The sequence below is a fragment of the Crinia signifera genome, chromosome 2 (assembly GCF_055691185.1).
Source record: "Crinia signifera chromosome 2, ASM5569118v1, whole genome shotgun sequence".
NCBI lineage: Eukaryota > Metazoa > Chordata > Amphibia > Anura > Myobatrachidae > Crinia > Crinia signifera.
Window position 1 is genome coordinate 144373409 of NC_139218.1, and position 26765 is coordinate 144400173.

The window sequence follows — 26765 nt, forward strand, 5'->3', positions numbered from 1 at the left end:
AGGGGAATGTAATGTGAGACACACAACAGATCCCAGATAGAATGTCAGTAGTAACATACTGTGGCCATGGAGAAATCCCTTTATATTCTTCTGTGCCGGCAGCAGAAATGTTTGTACAATGATTGTATTGAGCAACTGTGCTGTATAATTACATCCAAATACCTTTTTCAGCTTGTCAATAACCATCTGGGCCAAGAACCAGGAGTTACTGACAACATCCGCCACCACCCCTTCTTCCAGCACATCGATTGGGTCGCCATGGAATCCCTTGGGATGGAGCCCCCATACTTCCCTGTAAGTATAAAACAGAACTTCCATGAGCTACTCATTGCTAGTCAGCAGATAATGTATAATTGCCAAACACATACTTGGGGTGCGGATTAAGGGATCGGCTCTGTCTATATAGACAGCCATTATGTCAGCATGCAATAGGCTGACAGGGTCACTAATTAGACAGTGTCTAGGATAGACAGGGTGAAACGTTTAACTGACAAATTGTCAAGTTTTAGTCATTTTAGCCCTTCTCGACCCCCTAATGCCTAACCCTAACTATCCACCCCAGTGTCTAAGCCTAACTCTCCCCTTCTGCAGCCTGACCCGGACCTTAATCCTAACTGCCCCCTAGTGCCTAACCCTAGCCTGTCCTCTTCTGCAGACTAACCCTGACCTTAACCCTACCCCTACCTGAGAGAGCTCAATAAGATTTGGCACATGATGTGCCTTTTCTTACACATGAATTACATGCGATTTTTCACACATAATCTCGGAGAGCTGCAGGCAGGGGGTGTATGAATTGAAAAATACGGTACTTGTTTCCTAGCACGGCCACACCGATTTACATCGGGGTGGTCGTGTCGGAAAAATCGGGTCGATCGCATCGCATGCGATTTGGTCGCATGCGATGCGATCGACGCGACCGACCGATTTTGGACCCGATTTTTTTTTTTTGAATGAAATGTAAATTGGTCCCTGGGACCCGATTTTACATTGGATTCAATGTAAAAATATTCCCAACCCCCCCAAATTTAACGGCGTACACCGCACCCCACCATAGACGCCAACCCGAAGCGTGGCAAGCGCAGCGAGCCCGCGAGGGGCGGCGGTGCGCGTCCTCCGACCTTTTCATTCCCCTACTATCCACGTCGGCGTGGAGGTGAGAATAGAATAGTGTGGCGAGCGCAGCGAGCCACCGAGCCCGAAGCGTGGCGAGCCCCGCGAGGGGACGCGTATACCTGTGAAGTTATACGCGTCCCCTCGCGGGGCTCGCTGCGCTCGCCACGCTTCGGGCTTGGTGGCTCGCTGCGCTCGCCACACTATTCTATTCTCACCTCCACGCCGACGTGGATAGTAGGGGAATGAAAAGGTCGGAGGACGCGCACCGCCGCCCCTCGCGGGCTCGCTGCGCTCGCCACGCTTCGGGTTGGCGTCTATCGTGGGGTGACGACGGGGACATCTATAATGTGAAATGGGTCATATTGGCCCATTTCACATTTTTCACATTTTTTCACTATTTCAATGTTAAAAAATATTTTAACATTGAAGCCTATGGAAAAATCGGGGGCATCGCGTCGGGACCATTGTTAATGGTCCCGACCGACGCGATGCCCCCGATATTTTACCTTTCCCGACACGATTTCAATGTTAAAATATTTTTTAACATTGAAGCCTATGGGGAAATCGCGGGCATCGCGTCGGTCGCGTCGTGACCATTGTTAATGGTCCCGACTGACGCGATGCCCCCGATATTTTGTCCTAGCCGGCCAAATGGACCTGATTTCAAAGGAAATCGGGTCCATCGTATGAAGCGTGTACCTTAACTTAAAGGTACACGATCCATACGATTGTGGCCGTGCTAGGAAACAAGTACCAAAAATACTATTCAAAAGATCAGGTGGCTGCTGATTTGCTGAAAGAGATCTCTCAGCCAAACAGTGGCCACCCAGTCTTTTGAATAGGATTTTTCAATTCTCCTTGCCACCTGCCGCACCCTGCTCACCGCACCCAGGATGTCCTGCTGACTGCTGCACATAAGATGTATTTTATGTGCAGCCGTCCGAGCTCTGATCCGATGCGCACGGGACTGCGCATCGGATCCGATCGGATGTCAGAGACAATCTGCTGGATCCTCTGGCCCAAATCGCGTAACGTATGGGGGCCTTAACAGTGTAAAGATCCCTAACACAGTTATTCTTGTGCTCAGGGTTACATAAAAATCACTGACAAAGACACATTTTTAGTTTTCTTTCTAGCAGGGGACACACAAGTAGAAAGGACATAATTACTATGTTACCAATACTTTCTTATTGCCCCAGATTTGAGCTCCGTTACATCTTCTGACATTTTTCTAATATAATTGATAATCCTGCGCCTCATAATAAGCTGACAAGGAGACAAAGTGGACTATAGAGCACAGGTTACACTTTCCATAGTGAGCTTCTGGAATGTCATTTTCCTCTCTGCACTTCTAGAGTATATAGATGTCTCTTGATAGCACAGAGTAGACGAACACCTGTAATTGCACTATAGCGACCTCACATCTACTGTAATGCTGTGGTTATATATATATATATATATATATATATATATATATATATATATATATATATAGTCTGAGCGACACCTTTATACATTTATGCAACATTTATGCCACTGCCTTTAGCTTTATATATAGGCATTTTCTTAGGGTCTATAATGGAAACTACTATAAATAACCTTTACATAAAGAAGTTTGCTAAATGCCTCTGTCTGTCTTACACAGTCCTATGGTAGATGTAATAATCACTGATATACACCGTTACTTCTTATTTCTGTAGGCATTCTTTCCACCCTCTGCCTCCAGTAATAACCATCTAGAACTAATGGAGGCAGAAGAGGCCAATTACCCACCAATTACAGCGGCGGAGCAGGCAAATTTTACGGGTTTCTCGTCAATTACCTCCAGCTGGAGAAGCTTCCCAAATCCACCTGGTCTAAATACATCTAGTGAGGCAGAGGCACTGCTGGATGCGACCATGCCAGGTTCTGCATGTAAGTACATTATATCTTCATTTTTCTTATTATTTTTAACCATGTTTAATTGAAGACTTCAACTTTAAATGGGGACATGATAAAGAAAGAAAAATGGAGCTAGATCTGGGTATAGCAGTATTATACAAACCAATAATACATGTTCAGAATGGGGCGTACACCCGGGGTGATTTCAGGTCATTCTCTAAGTGATTTCACTAGAAAATGCCCCTACATTTGCTGGTGAATTTATTCCAGCACTACATTATGTATGCGGCATGTAATATACATAGATGGTACGTACAGCAAAAGGATTAATCAGTGTATTGGAATATATGTATGATAGTAGTAATGCAGAGAACTCAGTGTACATATATCCCTATGGAGCGAAGGAGAAATAAACTGAGTTTTCTGCATTATAACTATACTGTAGGGTGGGGGAATTCTGTGATTCTCTTGCTTTGTTTAGCCCCTCCGTTGCCTGAACTAGCCCCTCCGTTGCCTGAACTAGCCCCTACCTTGCCTGAACTAGCCCCTACCTTGCCTGAACTAGCCCCTACCTTGCCTGAACTAGCCCCTCCCTTGCCTGAACTAGCCCCTCCCTTGCAAGCACTTGCAATGGACCAATGAGTTCATTTGAGCAACTTGCCACTTCTGTGTACCACATATTTATTTCCTACCTGCTATTCATTATGATCACCCTGGCCCTGATTCGCAGCCGTGCAGGGGGAGGGGGGGTACGCAGGCACTGCGGAAGAAGTTTGGTCCACACGCAACGCTGTGAAATTCATTTCATGGGGACCAGAATAAGGTCTTTACTGAGAACCTGTAAAAGAAAGATCCGTAAGCAGGGAAGAGATTTTGCGACCTCTCTGTAACTAAAGATACTCAGTCTGTACCCCTTCAGTCTCACTTACATATTATATCCTGTAAAAGCAGCCAGCGTACAATTACTTACAAACACTCTATCCCATCCTCCATTTCCCATAAGATGTGGCCCCTCCCCATAGAACCCCCTGATGTGCAGGTCCAGGTGCTTACTCTACAGATGAGCGCACAAAGCAGCTTATGCTCTGCAGTCCCGTAATGTTACAATCTAGTAAATTATACAAGTGTCTATAGATTTCATCATGGAAACAAAAGATATATATTATGCTATTTTGTATCTTGTTATAAATGTGACCAGATTGCACATGGAGTAATAGGTACAATGTACTTTTGTTATCATATAGAACATCAGCTGAAATACAGAAGGTAAGAGGATGGATGTCAACAGGTAAGATATGAAGGCGTGTGATCTACAGTGGCAAAGGCTGCACACCGGTCAGGTAGTATGAGACCTTTGTATTTGGTGGTGACGCTGGTAAGAGCAGTTTGGGAATAGGATGCAGGAGGCAGAAAGGTGGTGGTGGTGGCAAAGAAAGGAGAGGAATGGGATGAAGAAAGCAGGCGGTGGCAACAAAGAGAGGAGGTGACAGGGAATGAGACGCAGAATATAGGCGGTGGCAGCATAGAAAGGAGAGGAGAGGATGGGGAATGAGACGCATTAAGCAGGCGGTAGCAGTAAATAGAGAAGAGGTGACAGAATGGGATAAAAAATGCAGGCGGTGGCAGTAGAGAGAATGTGACGGAAGAGATGAAGCAGGCGGTGGCAGAATTTTTTTTAAATTTACATATGAAAAAAATTTAAGCATATAAATGATAAGAAATTATAGTGAAAAGATATAGTAGAGTGAGATATAGAGTGAATAAATAAATATATAGTGGATGAATAGATAGATAGGGGAATGCGATAAAGAAAGCAGGCGGAGGAGGTTGAGAGAAGAGAGGAGGTGACGGAAGAGATAAAGCAGGCGGTGGCAGAAAAATATGTAAATTTACATTTGAAAAAAATTTTAAGCATAGAAATTATAAGAAATTATAGTGAAAAATTATAGTAGAGTGAGATATATAGTGATATATAGAGTGAATAAATAAATATATAGTGGATGAATAGATAGATAGGGGAATGCGATAAAGAAAGCAGGCGGTGGAGGTTGAGAGAAGAGAGGAGGTGACAGAAGAGATAAAGCAGGCGGTGGCAGAAAAATATGTAAATTTACATTTGAAAAAAATTTTAAGCATAGAAATTATAAGAAATTATAGTGAAAAATTATAGTACAGTGAGATATATAGTGATATATAGAGTGAATAAATAAATATATAGTGGATGAATAGATAGATAGGGGAATGCGATAAAGAAAGCAGGCGGTGGAGGTTGAGAGAAGAGAGGAGGTGATGGAAGAGATGAAGCAGGCGGTGGCAGCAAAAAAAATTTTTAAGCATATAAATTATAACAAATTATAGTGAAAAGATATAGTAGAGTGAGATATATAGTGAGATATAGAGTGAATAAATAAATAGATAGTGGATGAATAGCTAGATAGATAGGGGAATGAGATAAAGAAAGCAGTCGGTGGAGGTTGAGAGAAGAGAGGAGGTGACGGAAGAGATGAAGCAGGCGGTGGCAGCAAAAAAATTTAAGCATATAAATTATAAGAAATTATAGTGAAAAGATATAGTAGAGTGAGATATATAGTAAGATATAGAGTGAATAAATAAATAGATAGTGGATGAATAGAGGAATGCGATAAAGAAAGCAGGCGGTGGAGGTTGAGAGAAGAGAGGAGGTGACGGAAGAGATGAAGCAGGCGGTGGCAGCAAATTTTTTTTTAAAGCATATAAGTTATAAGTAAATTATAGTGAAAACATATAGTAGAGTGAGATATAGAGTGAATAAATAGATAGTGGATGAATAGATAGATTGGGGAATGCGATAAAGAAAGCAGGCGGAGGAGGTTGAGAGAAGAGAGGAGGTGACGGAAGAGATGAAGCAGGCGGTGGCAGAAAAAATGTTAAATTCACTTTTGAAAAAAATTTTAAGCATATAAATTATAAGAAATTATAGTGAAAAGATATAGTAGAGTGAGATATAGAGTGCATAAATAAATAAACAGCGGATGAATAGATAGATAGGGGAATGCGATAAAGAAAGCAGGCGGTGGAGGTTGAGAGAAGAGAGGAGGTGACGGAAGAGATTAGGCAGGCGGTGGCAGCAAAAAAATTTTAAGCATATAAATTATAAGAAATTATAGTAAAAAGATATAGTAGAGTGAGATATATAGTAAGATATAGAGTGAATAAATAAATAGATAGTGGATGAATAGATAGATACTGTAGATAGGGGAATGCGATGAAGAAAGCAGGCGGTGGAGGTTGAGAGAAGAGAGGAGGTGACGGAAGAGATGAAGCAGGCGGTGGCAGCAAACATTTTTTTAAAGCATATAAGTTATAAGAAACTATAGTGAAAACATATAGTAGAGTGAGATTTATAGTGAGATATAGAGTGAATAAATAGATAGTGGATGAATAGATAGATAGGGGAATGCGATAAAGAAAGCAGGCGGTGGAGGTTGAGAGAAGAGAGGAGGTGACGGAAGAGATGAAGCAGGCGGTGGCAGAAAAAAATGTTAAATTTACTTTTGAAAAATAATTTAAGCATATAAATTATAAGAAATTATAGTGAAAAGATATAGTAGAGTGAGATATATAGTGAGATATAGAGAGCATAAATAAATAGATAGTGGATGAATAGATAGATAGGGGAATGCGATAAAGAAAGCAGGCGGTGGAGGTTGAGAGAAGAGAGGAGGTGACGGAAGAGATGAAGCAGGCGGTGGCAGCAAAAATTTTTTTAAAGCATATAAGTTATAAGAAATTATAGTGAAAACATATAGTAGAGTGAGATATATAGTAAGATACAGTATAGAGTGAATAAATAGATAGTGGATGAATAGATAGATTGTGGAATGCGATAAAGAAAGCAGGCGGTGGAGGTTGAGAAGAAGAGAGGAGGTGACGGAAGAGATGAAGCAGGCGGTGGCAGAAAAAATGTTAAATTTACTTTTGAAAAAAAATTTTTTTAAAGCATATAAGTTATAAGAAATTATAGTGAAAAAATATAGTAGAGTGAGATATATAGTGAGATATAGAGTGCATAAATAAATAGATAGTGGATGAATAGATAGATAGGGGAATGCGATAAAGAAAGCAGGCGGTGGAGGTTGAGAGAAGAGAGGAGGTGACGGAAGAGATGAAGCAGGCGGTGGCAGCAAAAAGATTTTTTGAGCATATAAATTATAAGAAATTATAGTGAAAAGATATAGTAGAGTGAGATATATAGTGAGATATAGAGTGAATTAATAGATAGTGGATGAATAGATAGATAGGGGAATGCGATAAAGAAAGCAGGCGGTGGAGGTTGAGAGAAGAGAGGAGGTGATGGAAGAGATGAAGAAGGCGGTGGCACAAAAAATGTTAAATTTAAATTTGAATTTTTTTTTCAAGCATATGAGTTATAAAAAATTATAGCGAAAAGATATAGTAGAGTGAGATATATAGTGAGACAGAAAGTGGATAAATAAATAGATAGTGGATGAATAGATAGATAGGGGAATGCGATAAAGAAAGCAGGTGGTGGAGGTTGAGAGAAGAAAGGAGTTGACGGAAGAGATGAAGCAGGCGGTGGAAGCAAAAGAAAATTATAGCATAAAAGTTATAAGAAATTATAGTGAAGACATATATATTAGAGTGAGATGTCTAGTGAGAGAGAGAGTGGATAAATAAATAGATGGTGGATGAATAGATAGATATCTAGTGGGTAAATAGATAGATAGATAGTGGATAAATAGATAGATAGTGGGTAGATAGACAGACAGATAATGGGTAGATAAGATAGTGGGTAGGGGAGTGCGATAAAGAAAGCAGGCGGTGGAGGTTGAGAGAAGAGAGGACGTGATGTGGAAAAGGAAGAAAGCAGGCGGTGGCAGCAGAGACAGTAGGTGGCAGGGGATCGGACACAGGAAGCAGATGGTGGCAGCAAAGAGTGGAGGTGACGGTGAATAGGACACAGAAAACAAACAGTGGCAGCATAGACAGTAGGTGAAGGGGAATAGGATGTAGGAAACAGGTTGTGGCAGTAGAGAGAGGAGGTGACAGAATGGGATGAAGAAAGCAGGCGGTGGCAGCAGACAGTAGGTGAAGGGGAGTGGGACGTAGGAAGCACGCAGTGGCAGTAAAGAGGAGAGTAGGTGATTAAATGGGATGTAGAGAGCAGGCCGTGGCAGCAGAGAGAAGAGAGGAGGTGATGGGGACAGGGATGAAGCAGGCGGTGGCAGCAGGTTTCATATTTTTGTGTCAGTTTATTTTTTCATGATACAACAACACAATAAAGGCGTGTGATGGTCTGGCTAGAGGGGGAAACGGATGGAGGCCAGGTTTTTTTTTCTTCATTTCAATAATTTTGTGATGTTGTATTATGAAAAAAAACCTCAACACAAAACATGCCTAGAAAGGGGCAGTGGTGGCAGAGAGAGAAGGTGATGGGAAACTGGATGCAGAAAGTAGGGTGCAGCAGCAGAAAGCACAGAGGAAGACATAGGGAATAGGATGCAGAAAGCAGGTGGTGGTAGCAGAGACAGTAGGTGACAGGGAATGGGACACAGGAAGCAGGCAGTGACAGCAGAGAGAGGAGAGGAGGCGATGGAATGGAATGAAGAAAGCAGGCGGTAACAGCAGAGACACTAGGTGAAGGGGAATGATACGCAGACTACAGGCAGTGGAAGCATTTAAATGAGTGGAGTGTCATCTACAGTGGCAAAGGCTACACACAGGTCAAGTAGTATAAGACCTTTGTATTTGATGGTGACGCTGGTAAGAGCAGTTTGGGAATAGGATGCAGAAGGAGGCAGAAAGCAGGTGGTGCTGGCAAAGAAAGGAGAGGAATGGGATGAAGAAAGCAGGCGGTTGCAGCAAAAGAGAGAAGGCGACGGGGAATGAAACACAGAATATAGGCGGTGGCAGTATAGAAAGGAGAGGCGAGGATGTGAATTGAGACGCAGGAAGCAGGCGGTGGCAGTAAATAGAGGAGAGGACGTGACAGAATGGGATAAAAAATGCAGGCGTGGCAGTAGAGAGAAGAGAGGAGGTGACAGGGAAAGAGATGAAGTAGGCAGTGGCAACAAAAATTTAAAATGTACATTTTAACAATATTTTAAATCATATAAGTTATAAGAAATGATAGTGAAAATATACAAAATCAAATATACAAGTCAAGAAATCAACATACATTTGAATACTTTTGTGTTAGTTTACCTGTTATAGGAGAGGTGATGGGGAACAGGACAAAGAAAGCAGGCGGTGGAGGTTGAGAGAAGAGAGGAGGTGATGGGTAAAGGGATGAAGCAGGAGGTGGCAGCAAAGACAGGAGGTCTAATATTTTTGCGTCAAAGACAGGAGGTCTAATATTTTTGCGTCAGTTTATTTTTTCATGATACAACACCACAATAAAGGCACTTGAAGGTCTGGCTAGAGGGGCCTATTGGAGGCCAATTTTTTTTTTACATTTTAATATTTTTGTGATGTTGTATTATGAGAAAAAACACAAAACATGGCTAGAAAGGGGCAGTGGTGGCAGAGAGAGGAGGTGATGGGAAATGGGACACAGGAAGCAGGCGGTGGCAGTAGAGAGACGAGAGAGGGTGACGGAATGGGATAAGAAAGCAGCCAGTGGCAGGAGAGACATTAGGTTAAGGGAAATGGGATTCAGGAAGCATGTGGTGGAGGCCAGGTTATTTTTTTTTATTTTAATAGTTTGTGATGTATTATTAAAAAATAAACGAACAAAAAAACATGGATAAAGAGAAGCAGGTGGAGATTGGAAAAGTGGATGAAGAAAGTAGGTGGCGGTAGCAGAAAGCGTAGAGAAAGAGATAGGGAAAAGGATGCATAAAGCAGGCCAAGGCAGCAGAGATAGTAGGTCAGGTGGAATGGGACGCAGGTAGCAGGCGCTGACAGCAGAGAAAGGATATGACGGAATGGGACACAGGAAGCAGGTGGTGGCAGCAAAGAGTAGAGGTGATGGTGAATGGGACACAGAATACAGACGGTGGCAGCTGTCTCAGTGGGTGAAGTGGAATAGGATGGCAGTGTCAGAAAAGAGAGGAGGTGATGGTAAATGGGACATAGAATAGTAGTAGTAGTAGTAGTAGTACGTTTATTTATAAGGCGCCGCAAAGTGTCCGCAGCGCCGTACATAGCAAACAAAAAAAATCGAGGTGTGGCATTCCCACTCAGTGATATATGTTTCCCAGTTTTTCGATTTAAATGGGGTTAAAACATTCACCCAGTTAAAAGAAGAATACGATCTCCCAAGATCTTACCTCTTTAGATATTTTCAATTAAGAAGCGCTCTGATAGCGCAGATTAAACAACCATTACCCAGGTTTAGCGAAACAGACGTAAAGAGGATTCTTAAATCTAATAACAATAAAGGTCTTACCTCTAAGATTTACAACTTGCTAAAAGAAGGTAAATTGGGACAGGACCTGGTCTATGTGAGGGAAAAATGGGAAGGCGATATAGGGGCTTTGACCGATTTAGAATGGTTGTCAGCTAAAACCGCAGTGGCTAGGGCCACAAATTCATTGCGTATCCAACAAACACAACTGTTTATACTACATCGGTCATATATAACCCCTAGTAGGTTGAGCAAATTTAAGGGCAATGGTTCAACTACCTGCCCTAAATGTGGAGCTATATCAGGCACATTTATTCATCTAATCTGGGAGTGTAATCTTGTAGCTGAGTACTGGGATAGTGTTAAACGGGTTATATCTAATACGGGAATTCCAAGTGAACTGTTATCGGATAGATGTTGTATATTGGGTATAGTCCCAGGAGGAATTGACAGGAAGGATAGAACTTATATTATTAATGTATTATCGATTGCAAAGGTTATTATTGGGAGAATGTGGATGTCAAATATCGCACCGGACGTGGAAGCATGGAAAGCACGTGTAAATTTTATTGTAGATCAAGAAAGACGTTTAGCACATAGAAATCAAACATTAAATAAACACCACTTAATTTGGGATCACTGGATACAATCCCCTTACTACAACAAAAGTTAAATGATAAATGATGTGCACAATAGATATTTTCCTTGTTAGTAGTGTATTATGTAAGTTTTTTTTTTTTTTTCTTTGACACGTTGCACTTTAAATAAGGAATTGGATTAAGTAAGAGTCACTAAAAAGTAATGTTGTACACTTGAGAAACGATTAAGGGTAACACAAATAAGATAGAGTAGTAATATCATCCATATTCTCTCATAAGGCCTAGGGATCTAGGGTTGAGCAAGTGCGAATTTAAGGTAGGGAGAGACTGGAAATAAATAGCATTGTCAAGGGTATATTGTGAGTTAGTTAAAACAGGTGCCTACTAATAAAAATGTAAATGTATGTATGTAATTGTATGTATGTAAATGTCTTCTTTCTTCTTTTTTTATGGATGTTATAATTGCAAAACTAATAAAGAATATAAAAAAAGATAAAATAAAAAAATATACGAACAAAAAAACATGGATAGAGAGAAGCAGGTGGAAATTGGAAAAATGGATGAAGAAAGTAGGTGGCGGTAGCAGAAAGCATAGAGAAAGAGATAGGCAAAAGGATGCATAAAGCAGGCCAAGGCAGCAGAGATAGTAGGTCAGGTGGAATGGGACGCAGGTAGCAGGCGCTGACAGCAGAGAAAGGATGTGACGGAATGGGACACAGGAAGCAGGTGGTGGCAGCAAAGAGTAGAGGTAATGGTGAATGGGACACAGAATACAGACGGTGGCAGCAGAGACAGTGGGTGAAGTGGAATAAGATGCAGGAAGCAGGCAGTGGAAGTACAGAGAGAAGAGGAGGTGATGGAATGGGATGAAAAAGCAGGCGGTGGCAGCAAAGACAGTAAGTGACGGGGAATGGGACGCAGGAAGGAGGCAGTGTCAGGAAAGAGAGGAGGTGATATCAAATATTTCGGTGCCGGATGGGGTCCCGACAGTCGGGATCCCGACAGGCATTCACCCGACGTTGAGATCTCGACTGTCAAAACCCAGACAGCCGGGGTCCACAACCCGCATAGAGGGAGAATAGAATAGGTGGCTCGCGTAGCGAGCCCGCAAGGGTCTTTATTGCGCTCGCCATGCTGTCTGGGTCCGGCCAGTCGGGATCCCGTCGTCGGGATCCCGACTGTCGGACCCCTATACCACACCCGAATATTTTTGTGTCAGTATATTTTTTCATGATACAACAACACAATAAAGGCGTGTGATGGTCTGGCTAGAGGGGGAACGGTTGGAGGCCAGGTTTTTTTTTTACATTTTAATATTTTTGTGATGTTATATTATGAAAAAATAAACTAACACAAAACATGGCAAGAAAGGGGTAGTGGTGGCAGAGAGAGGAGGTGATGGGAAACTGAATGTAGAAAGTAAGTGGCAGCAACAGAAAGCGTAGAGCAGGCTTGTCCAACCCGCGGCCCGCGGGCCGCATGCGGCCCAGGTCGGGTAGTAATGCGGCCCAGTGCATTTTATAGAAGTTCTAAATATAAATTATAGGGCAACTCCGCCCGCAGCAGCGTCTCCGTGCTGCCCGCCGCACTGTGCCCAAAGTAAAGATGGCCGCGGCCAGCATCGAGTTCTCCCAAACCTAAAATGGCAGCGGGAGCGCTGGTGTGCATGCGCAGGCGCACTCAGCTGCTCCCGCGGTCCGAAGGACGTCTGTGCTGGCGCTTCCCCCACGTGATTCATCCCAGCAGCGCGCAGGGCTGGATGATGATCTGATGGGTGGCGGCGGCAGGAGCAGGCAGCCAGGCCAGCGGTGACTTCTCATACCCCCCACTACCATCAGCTGTGGTGAGTAATCACTACAGGGGGCATTATGAATATAAGTGGCATTACCAGGGGGCATTATATTCATAATGCCCCCTGGTAATGCCACTTATATTTATAATGCCACTTATATTCATAATGCCCCCTGGTAATGCCACTTATATTCATAATGCCCCCTGGTAATGCCACTTATATTCATAATGCCCCCTGGCATTACCAGGGGGCATTATGAATATAAGTGGCCTTACCAGGGGGCATTATGAATATAAGTGGCATTACCAGGGGGCATTATGAATATAAGTGGCATTACCAGGGGGCATTATAATTATAAGTGGCATTACCAGGGGGCATTATGAATATAAGTGTGAATATGCCCCACACACATTGATGATTATTAATTAATGAGCATAAAGGTGTGGGGCATATGTTTAATGGGCATCATTTGTGTGGCATATGTTTAATGAGCATCAATGTGTGGGGCATATGTATAAAGAAGCTTCACGCTGTGGGGCATTTGTATAATGGAGCTTCACATTGTGGGGCATATGTATAATGGAGCATCACGGTGTGGCATATGTATAATGGAGCATCATGGTGTGGGACATATAGATAATGGTGCATGACAGTGTGTGTGGTATATGTAAAATGGAGCTTAATGTGGGGCATATGTGTCACCTGGCACTGTGGGGGCATGTGTGTCACCTGGCACTGTGGGGGCATATGGCACTGTGGGGGCATATGGCACTGTGGGGGCATATGTGTCACCTGGCACTGTGGGGGCCTATGTGTTATATGGCACTGTGGGGGCATATGTGTTATCTGGCACCCTGTGTCAGAATGTGAATTTTTACTCATTCCCTGTGTCACATTGTGAATTTCGGCTTATTCTCTGTGTCAGAAAGTGAATTTTGGCTTATTCTGTGTGTCACAATGTGAATTTTTACTCATTCCCTGTGTCACATTGTGAATTTTGGCTTATTATCTGTGTCAGAATGTGAATTTTGTCTTATTCTCTGTGTCAGAATGTGAATTTCGGCTTATTCTCTGTGTCAGAATATGAGAAACAATGTCAAACATCTCACTAACTTCATTTCCAATAAAGTTTAATATGTTAACTATGTTGTCTATGTTTTTTTTGGATGATCAGGTATCGTTACTGTTATTTTATTTTATGTGCGGCCCAAACCAAATTTTCATCTTCTAATGTGGCCCAGGGAAGGTGAAAGGTTGGACACCCCTGGCGTAGAGGAAGAGATAGGGAATGGGATGCAGAAAGCAGGCAATGGCACCATAGAGGAGAGTAGGGGAATGGGATGCAGAAAGCAGGAGGTGGCGGTAGAGAGAGGATACATGTCAGGGAATGAAATGCAGAAAGCAGTTGGTGGCGGCAGAGCGAGGATAGGTGTTAGTGAATAGTGAATGCAGAAAGTAGACGTGGTGGCATAAAGGAGAGGAGGAGAATGGGATGCAGAAAACAGGTGGTAGCAGCAGAGAAAGGAGGTGAAGAGGAATGGGAGGCAGAAAGCAGGCAGTAATAGCAGAGAGAGGAGGAGAGGAGAAATGGGATTCAGAAATGAAGGCGGTGGTGGCAGAAAGAGGAGAATGGGAGGTTGGCGGCTGTTTCTATTTTGTTTACAATTTACATTTTTTTTATTGTTTTTGATACGACAACAACAACAACACAAAGAAAGGTATGTGATGGTCTGCCTAGAAGTGGCAGTGGAAGACTGTTTTTTTACATTTTGTTTTTTCATGATACAACAATACAATAAAGGCGTGTGATGGACCGGCTGGAGGGGACGGTTGGAGGCCAGGTTTTTTTTTATGTACCGTTTAATATTTTTGTGATGTTGTATAATGAAAAAATAAACTAGCACAAAATATTACAAGAAAGGGGCAGTGGTGGCAGAGAGAGGTGATGGGAAACTGGATGCAGAAAGTAGGCGACGGCAGCAGAAAGTGTAGAGGAAGAGATAGGGATTAGGATTTAGAAAGCAGTTGGTGGTGGCAGAAAGAGGATTCAATACGTGACAGGGAAAGAGATGGAGAAAGCAGGCAGTAGCGGCATAGAGGAGAGAAGGTGAATGGGACGCAGAAAGCAGGTGGTAGTAGCAGAGAGAGGAACTGACTGGTAATGGGATGCATAAGGCAGGTGGTGGTAGTAGAGAGAGGAGGTGACAGTAAATGGGACATAGAAAGCAGGCGGTAGCACTATAGAGAAGAGGAAGCAATGGGGAATGGAATGCAGAAAGCAGGTGGTAGTAGCAGAGAGAGGAACTGACTGGTAATGGGATGCGTAAGGCAGGTGGTGGTAGCAGAGAGAGGAGGTGACAGTAAATGGGACATAGAAAGCAGGCGGTAGCAGTATAGAGAAGAGAAAGCACTGGGGAATGGAATGCAGAAAGCAGGTGGTGAAAGCAGAGAGAGGAGAGGAAGTGTTAGGGAATGGAATGCAGAAAGCAGGTTGTGCCAGCAGCAGAGAGAGGAAAGGAAGTGTTAGGGAATGGAATTCAGAAAGCAGGTGGTGTCAGCAGAGAGAGGAGAGGAAGTGTTAAGGAATGGAATGCAGAAAACAGGTGGTGTCAGCAGAGAGAGGAGAGGAAGTGTTAGGGAATGGAATGCAGAAAGCAGGTGGTGTCAGCAGAGAGAAGAAAGGAAGTGTTAGGGTCCCGAATGCAGAAAGCAGGTGGTGCCAGCAGAGAGAGGAGAGGAAGTGTTAGGGAATGGAATGCAGAAAGCAGGTGGTGGCATCAGAGAGAGGAGAGGAAGTGTTAGGGAATGGGATGCAGAAAGCAGGTGGTGGCAACAGAGAGATGAGAGGAAGTGTTAGGGTACAGAATGCAGAAAGCGGGTCATGTCAGCAGAGAGAAGAAAGGAAGTGTTAGGGTCCCGAATGCAGAAAGCAGGTGGTGCCAGCAGAGAGAGGAGAGGAAGTGTTAGGGAATGGGATGCAGAAAGCAGGTGATGGCAACAGAGAGATGAGAGGAAGTGTTAGGGTACAGAATGCAGAAAGCAGGTGGTTTCAGCAGAGAGAGGAGAGGAAGTGTTAGGGAATGGAATGCAGAAAACAGGTGGAGGCAGCAGAGAGAGGAGAGGAAGTGTTAGGGAATGGAATGCAGAAAGCAGGTGGTGTCAGCAGAGAGAGGAGAGGAAGTGTTAGGGAATGGAATGCAGAAAGCAGGTGGTGGCATCAGAGAGAGGAGAGGAAGTGTTAGGGTACAGAATGCAGAAAGCAAGTGGTGGCAGCAGAGAGAGGAGAGGAAGTGTTAGGGAATGGGATGCAGAAAGCAGGTGGTGGCAACAGAGTGAGGAGAGGAAGTGTTAGGGTACAGAATGCAGAAAGCGGGTCGTGTCAGCAGAGAGAAGAAAGGAAGTGTTAGAGTCCCGAATGCAGAAAGCAGGTGGTGGCATCAGAGAGAGGAGAGGAAGTGTTAGGGAATGGGATGCAAAAAAGCAGGTGATGGCAACAGAGAGATGAGAGGAAGTGTTAGGGTACAGAATGCAGAAAGCAGGTGGTGGCAGCAGAGAGAGGAGAGGAAGTGTTAGGGAATGGGATGCAGAAAGCAGGTGGTGGCAACAGAGTGAGGAGAGGAAGTGTTAGGGTACAGAATGCAGAAAGCGGGTGGTGTCAGCAGAGAGAGGAGAGGAAGTGTTAGGGAATGGAATGCAGAAAGCAGGCAGTGCTGGCATAGAGAGGAGGTGACGGAATGGTATGAAAAAAGCATGTGCTGGCAGTAGAAAGAAGAGAGAAAGTGACGGGGGAAAGGGTTGAAGCAGGCGGTGGTAGTAAAGTGAGAAGGTGATGGGGAAAGTATAAAGCCCCACACACACAATCAATATTGCCTAATGTGTCTACTCCATATTGTTAATGATGCTCACTCCCTTTCATTGTTTAACGAAGACGGGGGAGTCCTCAATATTGACGGTCATGCTGCAGCTGTAGCATGACCGTAGCTCTATCCCCCTCCCGCATCGGAAAGTGTGCACAGGTTGCCGGAGTCGGCATCCCCGCCGCTGCCGATATCGCCGTAATTGGGGACTCATTAAGTGTGTATGGGGCTTTACTTTCCTCCAACCATCCAACTGACCAACTACCCAACTTGTCTGTTATCTAAAATGCTGCTCCACATACGTAACCGACTTTATCATCAGACCAGCCAAATTCTCTCCGACTTGTGATGCCACAGAAGTAGTGTCTGAATACGTCTGCAATGCTGCAATTTAAGTAAATAAATATTGCAATAAATAAACAAACAAACAAACCGTTTTGCATGTGTATTTATTTCACTAAGTTCCAGAATGCCCTGGTATCTGTAAATTAGTATCTCCTACAGTGATTAAAAACTTGAAACCTTTATAAAAAGGTTGTAATGTATAGAAAAAAAAATTGGTAGTGCCAACGCTCAGTATACAAAATAATGAGTGATGCATTCCCTAGAAGTCAGTATTTGTGCGCATGCCCTGCATACCTCCCAACTGTCCCTATTACAGCGGAACAGTCCTGCTATTTGAAGACTGTGCCGCTATCTTTCCCGCTAGTGGCAATGTACCCTTGGTGGGGAGAGGGGGAGGGGCAGTTGTAGGGAGCCGGAGATTACCGCTGCTCAACTCTGTATGGCACTGCATCTCTAAGGGAGGGAGCAAACCCGGAGCTGCCCAGCTTCCAGGGGAATGCTGGCATGGTCCCGAAAATGAAAAAAAAAAAAAAAAGGCTGCGATGATAGGCCACGCCCAACTGCTCCTTAGCCCCATCCCTTTTCTGGACCGGCCGAGACAGGTCCCGATTTATAAATACCTAAATAGATGTTTGCATGCATGTGGCGGTACTGCCAGATCCAATGTGCAGAAACTAGGGTTCTATGTCCTCTGCATACTGCAGCATGGAAAGCTAGGATTATAGAAGTCTCTGGCTTTCCCGCTACCCAGGAATCTGACCCTGGTCCCCACCATGGGGGGGACTCGGGGTGCCTTTGGTGTGAACAGTGCAACCTGGGTCACGCTAAAAGGACAAGAGAGCGGAATGACCTCATCTACAAGTACCGGCAGATCAGGTAGGCTACACACGGGTGCGGTCTGAAAGGGTTCTACCTGGTAATATTGCGGGTCCAGCCGGCAGTGTGAACAGGGAATCAGTTGCTGAGACAGGGCATGTAACCATGTACAATAATTAGTGTGAAAGGGGTATTATGAGAAAAGAGGATCGGGTTCTGCTGCTTCTCATTAAGGACCTCGGCTATCAGGCTGGACCCTGAACATTTATAAAGGAATAGCTACCCCCTGACTGATACAGCAGAGCAGACTGGGAACCCCCTGGACTGATACAGCGGAGCAGACTGGGCACCCGCTGACTGATACAGCAGACCATATAATCTTCACTACACTATATACCCCTATACTATGCACTGCATCCCTACACTATACCCCTATACTCCGCACTACAACAATTCTCTATATACCGCTATACTCCACACTACGCTATATATACCCTATACTCCGCACTACATCACTACACTATATAGCCCATATACTCCATACTGCATCACTACACTAAATAGCCCTATACTCCACACTATATACCCCCATATTCCTCAGAACGGATTCAGTATTGAATCCCGGCGGTCGGGATCCCGGCGTTCAGAATCCCAACGCCGGAATCCCGACAGCCGAAATGCCGACAAGGGGGGAACGTGGATCGCCCCCCCTTGTGGGCTCGCTGCGCTCACCACGCAGCGGGCCCGGTGCCTCGCTACGCTCGGCACACTAATTTATTCTCCCTCCAGGGGTGTCGTGGACACCCCAAGAGGGAGAATGTGTCGGCATTTCGGCGGTCGGGATTCCGGCGTCGGGATTCTGAACGCCGGGATCCCGACCGTCGGGATTTTAACTGCATCCCCCTCAGAACATCCCTACACTATATACCCCTATACTCTGCAGTACATCATTACACTACACCAGGGGCGGATTGGGAATTAAAAGCAGCCCGGGGAAATATGTTGAAGCAGCCCCAGGGAGACGGCAACCGCGCAAATTTTGGGGGGCGTGGCCTATTGATATGGGGGGGTGGTCTATTTCAACAAGGCCACGCCCCATTTTAGCAGCTGTGGGGGCATGGCTAGTGGCTCTCTGAACTGCTGGCTATGTCCCCAGCCCCTCAGGCTGCAGAATAGGCGCATGTGAGGGGGAACGCAGGGTGGCGTAGGGTGACAGAGGGGAGACGCAGCATGGCATAGGATGTGGGGTGGCGGAGGATTCAGGTAGGGAGGGGGGGGGGAAGCAGAGTGGGAGGTGGTATGCGGTAAAAAAATATGTATTAAGAAAAAAAAGGTAATAATGACACCAATAACGACATAATAAGGACACAACAGGCTGCTCCCCCTGTATAATAACAGGACACCACAGGCTGCTCCCCCTGTATAATAACAGGACACCACAGACTGCTCCCCTGTATAATAACAGGACACCACAGACTGCTCCCCTGTATAATAACAGGACACCGTAGACTGCTCCCCTGTATAATAACAGGACACCGCAGGCTGCTCCCCAGTATATCAGGACACCCCAGGCTGCCCCCCAGTATTAAAATAAATGAATAGGACACCACAGGCTGCTCCCTCTGTATAATTATACCAGGACACCACAAGCTGCTCCCCCTGTATAACTATACGTTACACCACAGGCTGCTCCCCCCGCACAATAACAAGAACCCCCTATATTAAAAGAAGAGGATACCACAGGCTGCTCTCCCTGTATAACTATACCAGGACACCACAGGCTGCTCCGCCTGTATAATTATACCAAGACTGTCCTGGTGTAATTATACAAGGGGAGCAGCCTGTGGTGTCCTGGCAGGACACCACAGGCTGCTCCCCCTGTATAATTATACCTTACACCATAGGCAGCTCCCCCTGTATAATTGTACAAAGACTATCCTGGTATAATTATACAGGGGGAGCAGCCGGTGGTGTCCTGGCAGGACACCAAAGGCTGCTCCTCTGTGTAATTATACCTTACACCATAGGCAGCTCCCCCTGTATAATTATACCAAGACTGTCCTGGTATAATTATACAGGGGGAGCAGCCTGTGGTGTCCTGGCAGGACACCACAGGCTGCTCCCCCTGTATAATGCTTCCCCTGTATAATTATACCTTACACTACAGGCAGCTCCCCCTGTATAATTATACCAAGGCTGTCCTGGTGTAATTATACAGGGGAGCAGCCTGTGGTGTCCTGGCAGGACACCACAGGCTGCTCCCCCTGTATAATTATACCTTACACCACAGGCAGCTCCCCCTGTATAATTATACCAAGACTGTCCTGGTGTAATTATACAGGGGGAGCAGCCTGTGGAGTCCTGGCAGGACACCACAGGCTGCTCCCCCTGTATAATTATACCAGGACACCACAGGCAGCTCCCCCTGTATAATTATACCAAGACTGTCCTGGTGTAATTATACAAGGGGAGCAGCCTGTGGTGTCCTGGCAGGACACCACAGGATGCTCCCCCTGTATAATTATACCAGGACACCACAGGCAGCTCCCCCGCCCCCATTATAACACCCAATACATAGTACTGTTGTTACTTGCTTTTAGGCCCGAGTCCGGCTCCCGTCTCGCTGTGCCCTGCCTTGGTTTCCCACGCTGCGGCTCCGTCCTCTGAGTAGCTGTTGTCTCCACCGCAGCCCGCCCCTTCCCCCCTAGACGCACGAGTGGTTGGCCAGGAATCATTCAAGACAGGAATGTTTAAGTAACAGGCGGCCGACCCGGGACATGTGATCATGTCCTCATGCAGGAGGCCGGCGGCCATGTTCCAGTATTAAAATAAACGAATAGGACACCACAGGCTGCTCCCTCTGTATAATTATACCAGGACACCACAAGCTGCTCCCCCTGTATAACTATACGTTACACCACAGGCTGCTCCCCCCGCACAATAACAAGAACCCCCTATATTAAAAGAAGAGGATACCACAGGCTGCTCTCCCTGTATAACTATACCAGGACACCACAGGCTGCTCCGCCTGTATAATTATACCAAGACTGTCCTGGTGTAATTATACAAGGGGAGCAGCCTGTGGTGTCCTGGCAGGACACCACAGGCTGCTCCCCCTGTATAATTATACCTTACACCATAGGCAGCTCCCCCTGTATAATTGTACAAAGACTATCCTGGTATAATTATACAGGGGGAGCAGCCTGTGGTGTCCTGGCAGGACACCACAGGCTGCTCCTCTGTGTAATTATACCTTACACCATAGGCAGCTCCCCCTGTATAATTATACCAAGACTGTCCTGGTATAATTATACAGGGGGAGCAGCCTGTGGTGTCCTGGCAGGACACCACAGGCTGCTCCCCCTGTATAATGCTTCCCCTGTATAATTATACCTTACACTACAGGCAGCTCCCCCTGTATAATTATACCTTACACCACAGGCTGCTCCCCCTGTATAATTATACCTTACACCACAGGCAGCTCCCCCTGTATAATTATACCAAGACTGTCCTGGTGTAATTATACAAGGGGAGCAGCCTGTGGTGTCCTGGCAGGACACCACAGGATGCTCCCCCTGTATAATTATACCAGGACACCACAGGCAGCTCCCCCGCCCCCATTATAACACCCAATACATAGTACTGTTGTTACTTGCTTTTAGGCCCGGGTCCGGCTCCCGTCTCGCTGTGCCCTGCCTTGGTTTCCCACGCTGCGGCTCCGTCCTCTGAGTAGCTGTTGTCTCCACCGCAGCCCGCCCCTTCCCCCCCAGACGCACGAGTGGTTGGCCAGGAATCATTCAAGACAGGAATGTTTAAGTAACAGGCGGCCGACCCGGGACATGTGATCATGTCCTCATGCAGGAGGCCGGCGGCCATGTTCCTGTAGCCGTGGCACGGCCTACAGGAGGTCACAATGTAAAATACAAGGCGGCCCGTAAAAGTAGTACCTTTTAGAGCGGCCCGGGGGGCACATGGCACCCTGCCCCCTGGCCCAGCCCGCCCCTGGAACTGGGGCAAATGCAGAATTATGTTGGGAGTGGTAGGGGGGGAGGGGGGGTGGTGACTGTACATCATGTATTGCATGTACTGTACATCATTACACACACACTTTTGTACACAGACATACTGTACATACATGCTGTACATACATACATGGCATACTTACAAAAACATCACATATACACACACTACAGACACAAACAGTGCATATATACACACTTCAAACACACACACACTAGCATAGAAAACATAACGCAACATATACATCTAAGCATACAGTACATACACTCAAAAACACACATAGCATATACACACATTACTTACATATATCATATACATACATACATACAGCATATACACATGGCATGCATAGACTCAGCATATACACACTCACACACACAAAGCATAACATAGCACACATATACAGCATGTACACAGACACACACATAATGTACACACTGACACATATAGCATACAGACACACACACACACACTCCCCTCTCATGCAAATATCAGGAGAGCAAATGCCAGTATAAAAAATCATTAGGCATTTAACACTCACCCCTTCCCTGCTTGCTTCAGGCTCTGAGGAAACTTCCTGCATCCCCCGGCCACATGGAGTACAGCCTGAGAGGAGCTGAGCTGCACGCTGCCTCCGCAGCTAGCTCCCCCTGCTGTCAGCCATGAGAACAGCGGCACTAGGAGGAAGCAGAAGCCGAATCTGTCAGCTCTGTGAATCGGGCTGAAAGCACCGCGGGAGGTGCTGCGTGCGGCCGCACATGCGCACCAGCCCTCCCGCGGCCATTTTAACTATGGTCACAGCCGAGGCCGGCCGCAGCCATCTTTGATTAGAGCATTTTGCTGCGGCCGGTAACCGCGGAGATGGCGGTTCGGCGGTCCGCAGCCCAGCCTGGGAGGGTGGGCGGCCGCTATTAATTAAAAATGTGCCGGCCCACCGGGAAGCGGCCCGGTTTCCCGGTGGGCCAATCCGCCCCTGGACTGCATTATATCTGGACCACCTTTTTTTGGTTTTAAGTCAAATATTTAATTTAAAACATAGTAGTAAACTTGTGTAAACATGACAACTATGGGCTAATCGGTGGTATGTTGGCATGGCAGCTAAACCACCAGTACACCACAGGGTTTTTGTACACATACCAGAGCCAGATTAAGGTCTAAATGGGCCTGGAGCTGAAAATGATTAAGGGCCTATTATGCGCAATAATAGGGGTTGCGGCCAGCACCTAATAATGTGGGGGCGTGACCAGTGTTCTGTATGGATGGTCTGCTCATGGGTGTGTCTCTATTTGTGTAAATACTTTCAACTAATTATATATGCCTGGAAAAGGCAGGGGGCTGGCATAGGAAAAATGCAGGGAGATATATTGTCGGGTGCACTCCAAAGGTGCACCTGCAGTACCCCGATGTCCTAACATACTTGTGGGGTGAGGCGGCACTCCAGTCATAAAATAAATACTGAAAGCCGAAACTTTGTAGACAACATTTTAGCACCTTTTATGTGGTCACCTAAATTTACCACACCTTGTACCTTGTAAATATACCCCTTGTACAAATCATGCAACACAATAGTAACCCCCTTATACTGTACTTGCCTCTTACACATTATGCCACATGGAATGACCCAAATTCACACCGATTGAGCCAAAATTCACACCGATTGAGCCAAACTTCAATCTATGGCACACAGATTGAGTCAAAATTCACGTTATGCCACACAGATTAAGGCAAAATTCACATTTTGCCACATGGATTGAGCCATAATACACAATTTACACCATAATGCCCATTACATGTTAAGCCACACATAATGCCCATTACATGTTAAGCCTCCATTCGGATTATACCAAACACCATAATGCCTATTAAAATTTATGCTACATAAGTGTAGCTTTCCTACATGTTCATTGTCAGGGGTTCCATGTTTATTGCCAGGGGTTCCATGCTCATTGCCAGGGGTTCCATGCTTGTTGCCATGTGGAATTACATGCTCATTGTCAAGGGGGAATACATGCTCACGGTAACTGGGGGACAACCACCGCCAGGCAGAAATGACAACCAGGCAGAGAGCAGGGGGCTGCCTGGCTGTATTCAGAGCACGGCTATTTGAAATAATACCCCTTTCACACCAGAAAATGCAGGGACTTACCCGGGAATATGGTCCCAGGATCATGCAGGGACATTCCCGGACTGGCCCCTTTTACACCCCCTTTTACACCAGCCTAGTCTCTGCATTTTCTGGGGTGAGGGGGAGAGAAAACCACCCCCGCCCCCCTTTAAACAACCAGCTATATCTTCGGGACCAACTGACCCATTTACATGTAGGCTTTGAATGATTTTCATCCCGTGAAACTGGGCCGTTTGGTTCCAGAGAAATCTGTCCTCAAACAACATTAACAGCCATGAAATAAAAAAAAAAAAAATGGTTTACCCGCAATATCTCAAAAACCAATGAACCCATATGGACCAGGTATCAGATTGAAGGCCCAGAGATTTGGTTCGACTGAGATCAACCTCGAGCTTCTGTGATGCCGGAGGGGGAACTGGCAGCCGTTGGAACCAGGTGGAGGTCGGAATTAGTGGGTCCCATGTTATCCTATGCTCCAGCTTTGCCTGGCGGTATCTCCGGTTCCCGGGGGGCTAGCGACGTGGGGCTGGGCTCGTTGGAAAGCCCTGGCCCTCAGCTACAAAATGGGCCTATTTGGAGAGTGGGCCTGGAGCTGTAGCTCCGTCAGGCCCATTGTTAATCCGGCCCTGACACATACATGTTAGTCTGCTGCAAAGAATGGTACACTGTTAATCAATCAGATTAGTTGTGGAACTACAAGGCCCAGCATTATCAGCAATTTCAAAGTAGGAGCAGCCATTTTCTTGAACATGACCTTGCTGGGCTATGTAGTTCCACAGCAGCACTTTACAAAGCATAACAATACAAGTGCACATTACAGGTATAATACATTGGCATGTATGTTAAAGTTTGCATGGGGTTACACTTACCAGCTCGCGGTGGCGTTTGTGGCCTGTCGGAATCCGCCACATGCATGCCAGGCAGGACCTCAGGGGGGATGATGCGCTTCAGCTTCTCCTCATAAGCATTGTAGCTGACAGTGGTGGGGCTTCCTCCTCCAGTCCTGGTGGCCTCCTCCATCTCCAGGGCCATTTTATGCTTTAACTGGCGTTTGATATCATTAAAGCGCTTTTTCACATTGCGCACCAGCCGCTTATGATGACTGACAGCGTTCACCGCCTGGGTGATGTCCTTCCATATAGCCCGCTTGCGCTGGGCAGTGGTCTTGTAATTACTTTTGCCAAGCAGACGCTCGAACACTGGCATGATAGCCCGGACAAGTGCCACATTTTCTTCATAGGAGAACCTGACCATGCGGCCACTTTTGGTGCGACCACCTACCACCTCCTCCTCCTCATTTTCACCACCAGCCATGTCGCCCTCCTCCTCCTCCATGCCAGTGTCTTCCTCCTCCTCACCAGCATCTTCCTCCACCTCTGACATGTGGCCCTCCTGCAGCTGGTGTGGGGTATGGTCTAGGGCTTGGCTGTAGGATGGGGATGCCAGCGGATCCTCCACCTCCTCCTGCTGGGGCTGGACGGCCAGGGTCTGGCCTGAGGCTGGCCTTGCTGTGGCCATGCTGCCTGCCACACTGCTGCCTCTCACACTTGACTGGCTGCTGCCACTGCTCCCTCTGCCACTGCTCCCTCTGCCACTGCTTCCTCTGCCACTGCTCCCTCTGCCACTCCTCACTCTGCCACCAACACCTCTTCCTGAACTCACGCTTCCACTGCTCCTCTCCATGCTCCTTACTTCCTATCAAAGAGTGAAATGGCGCCAATGCCCCTTTATATAGGGGGTGTGATGCATAATGGAGGGGACATAGGTGGGCCAATAGGTTTGGGGGTTCTTAGTCATGCAGAGACAGTTTTGTAAATCGCACTCCGGTTGGTCCAAAACTCGCACATGACCGGCGGAACAACTCGCATTTTTTTTTACTTTAAATCGCACTTTTTTGTTACTAAAAATCGCACCTCTTCGCCGCAATTCGCACCTCTTCGCACTTTTCAGCCTCAAATGCGCATCACATTAAATAATCGAATTGTGACTGAAAAGTGCGATTTAGAAAAATGCGATTTGCGGCGATTTGGTGCGCGAATAAAACATGCGCATTTAGCGCAAAGCATAGAATGTCACCCAGTGTGTCCACAATAGGTCCAGCTTGGTCACCAACGCGTTTCGCTGTCACTAGGGACAGCTTTATCAAGGTGTTGGCTCAAAGCCAGGTATATATACCCCAATCAATTAAAGAGGGTTGACCTCATGACATCACAGTAATACTGATCATAGTACAAAGAAAATCAAATACAATGACATACTATTAAGAAAACTCAGAGACAGACTTTCAATAATTAAACCATAGAATTATTTGTCAGAAATACCAATTTTAAGCAGAATAGACAAGAAAAAAATGCCAAAATTACCTTTTGACCCGGATGTTGATATGTTATCCATAGGTCACATTTAGCTATCCCATAGATATAACGATTTCTGCTATTGGATTTAATCCACCAAGTGTATGTGGGGCTTAGAGAACACATACCCAAATTACGGGGATAAGCTGACTGACTTTCTAAAGGCTACATACCTCCGTGAAAACGCGGAGGTTCGGACCTTATTGTTTGTCACTTCCGGCACCTGACATGCTTGGGCGGAAGTGTGCTGACTTCATTATGGTCCCACACTGTGTCAAAGCCGGCGTGTGTGTTCATTACATCCGGCTCCTTGACACGCACATAGGGGAAGGTACGCTCACCACTTCCGGCCTATTGGTACGCAAACAGGAAGTGTGCAGACTTATACGTGGTCCCCGTACTGAGACAGCAATCGGGCTCAACAGATATGTTTATAATGGGCGTGTGGGTATCCCAACCTGCTCGCTGGACCGCGAGTACAGGTGAGGGCACATCCCACTTGTTCATCAATCAGT

The 26765-nt window shown here is 45.8% G+C and overlaps 1 long non-coding RNA gene across 1 annotated transcript; it reads right to left on the reverse strand.

The window, feature by feature from the left end:
- Positions 1–223: 223 nt before the first annotated feature.
- LOC146058897 (uncharacterized) lies at positions 224–22363 on the reverse strand. Its single transcript, XR_014470028.1, has 4 exons — positions 22313–22363; positions 16893–16974; positions 3687–3832; positions 224–292 (listed from the first exon to the last, which is right to left on the reverse strand). It is a non-coding gene; the product is annotated as an uncharacterized LOC146058897 (long non-coding RNA).
- Positions 22364–26765: the final 4402 nt, after the last annotated feature.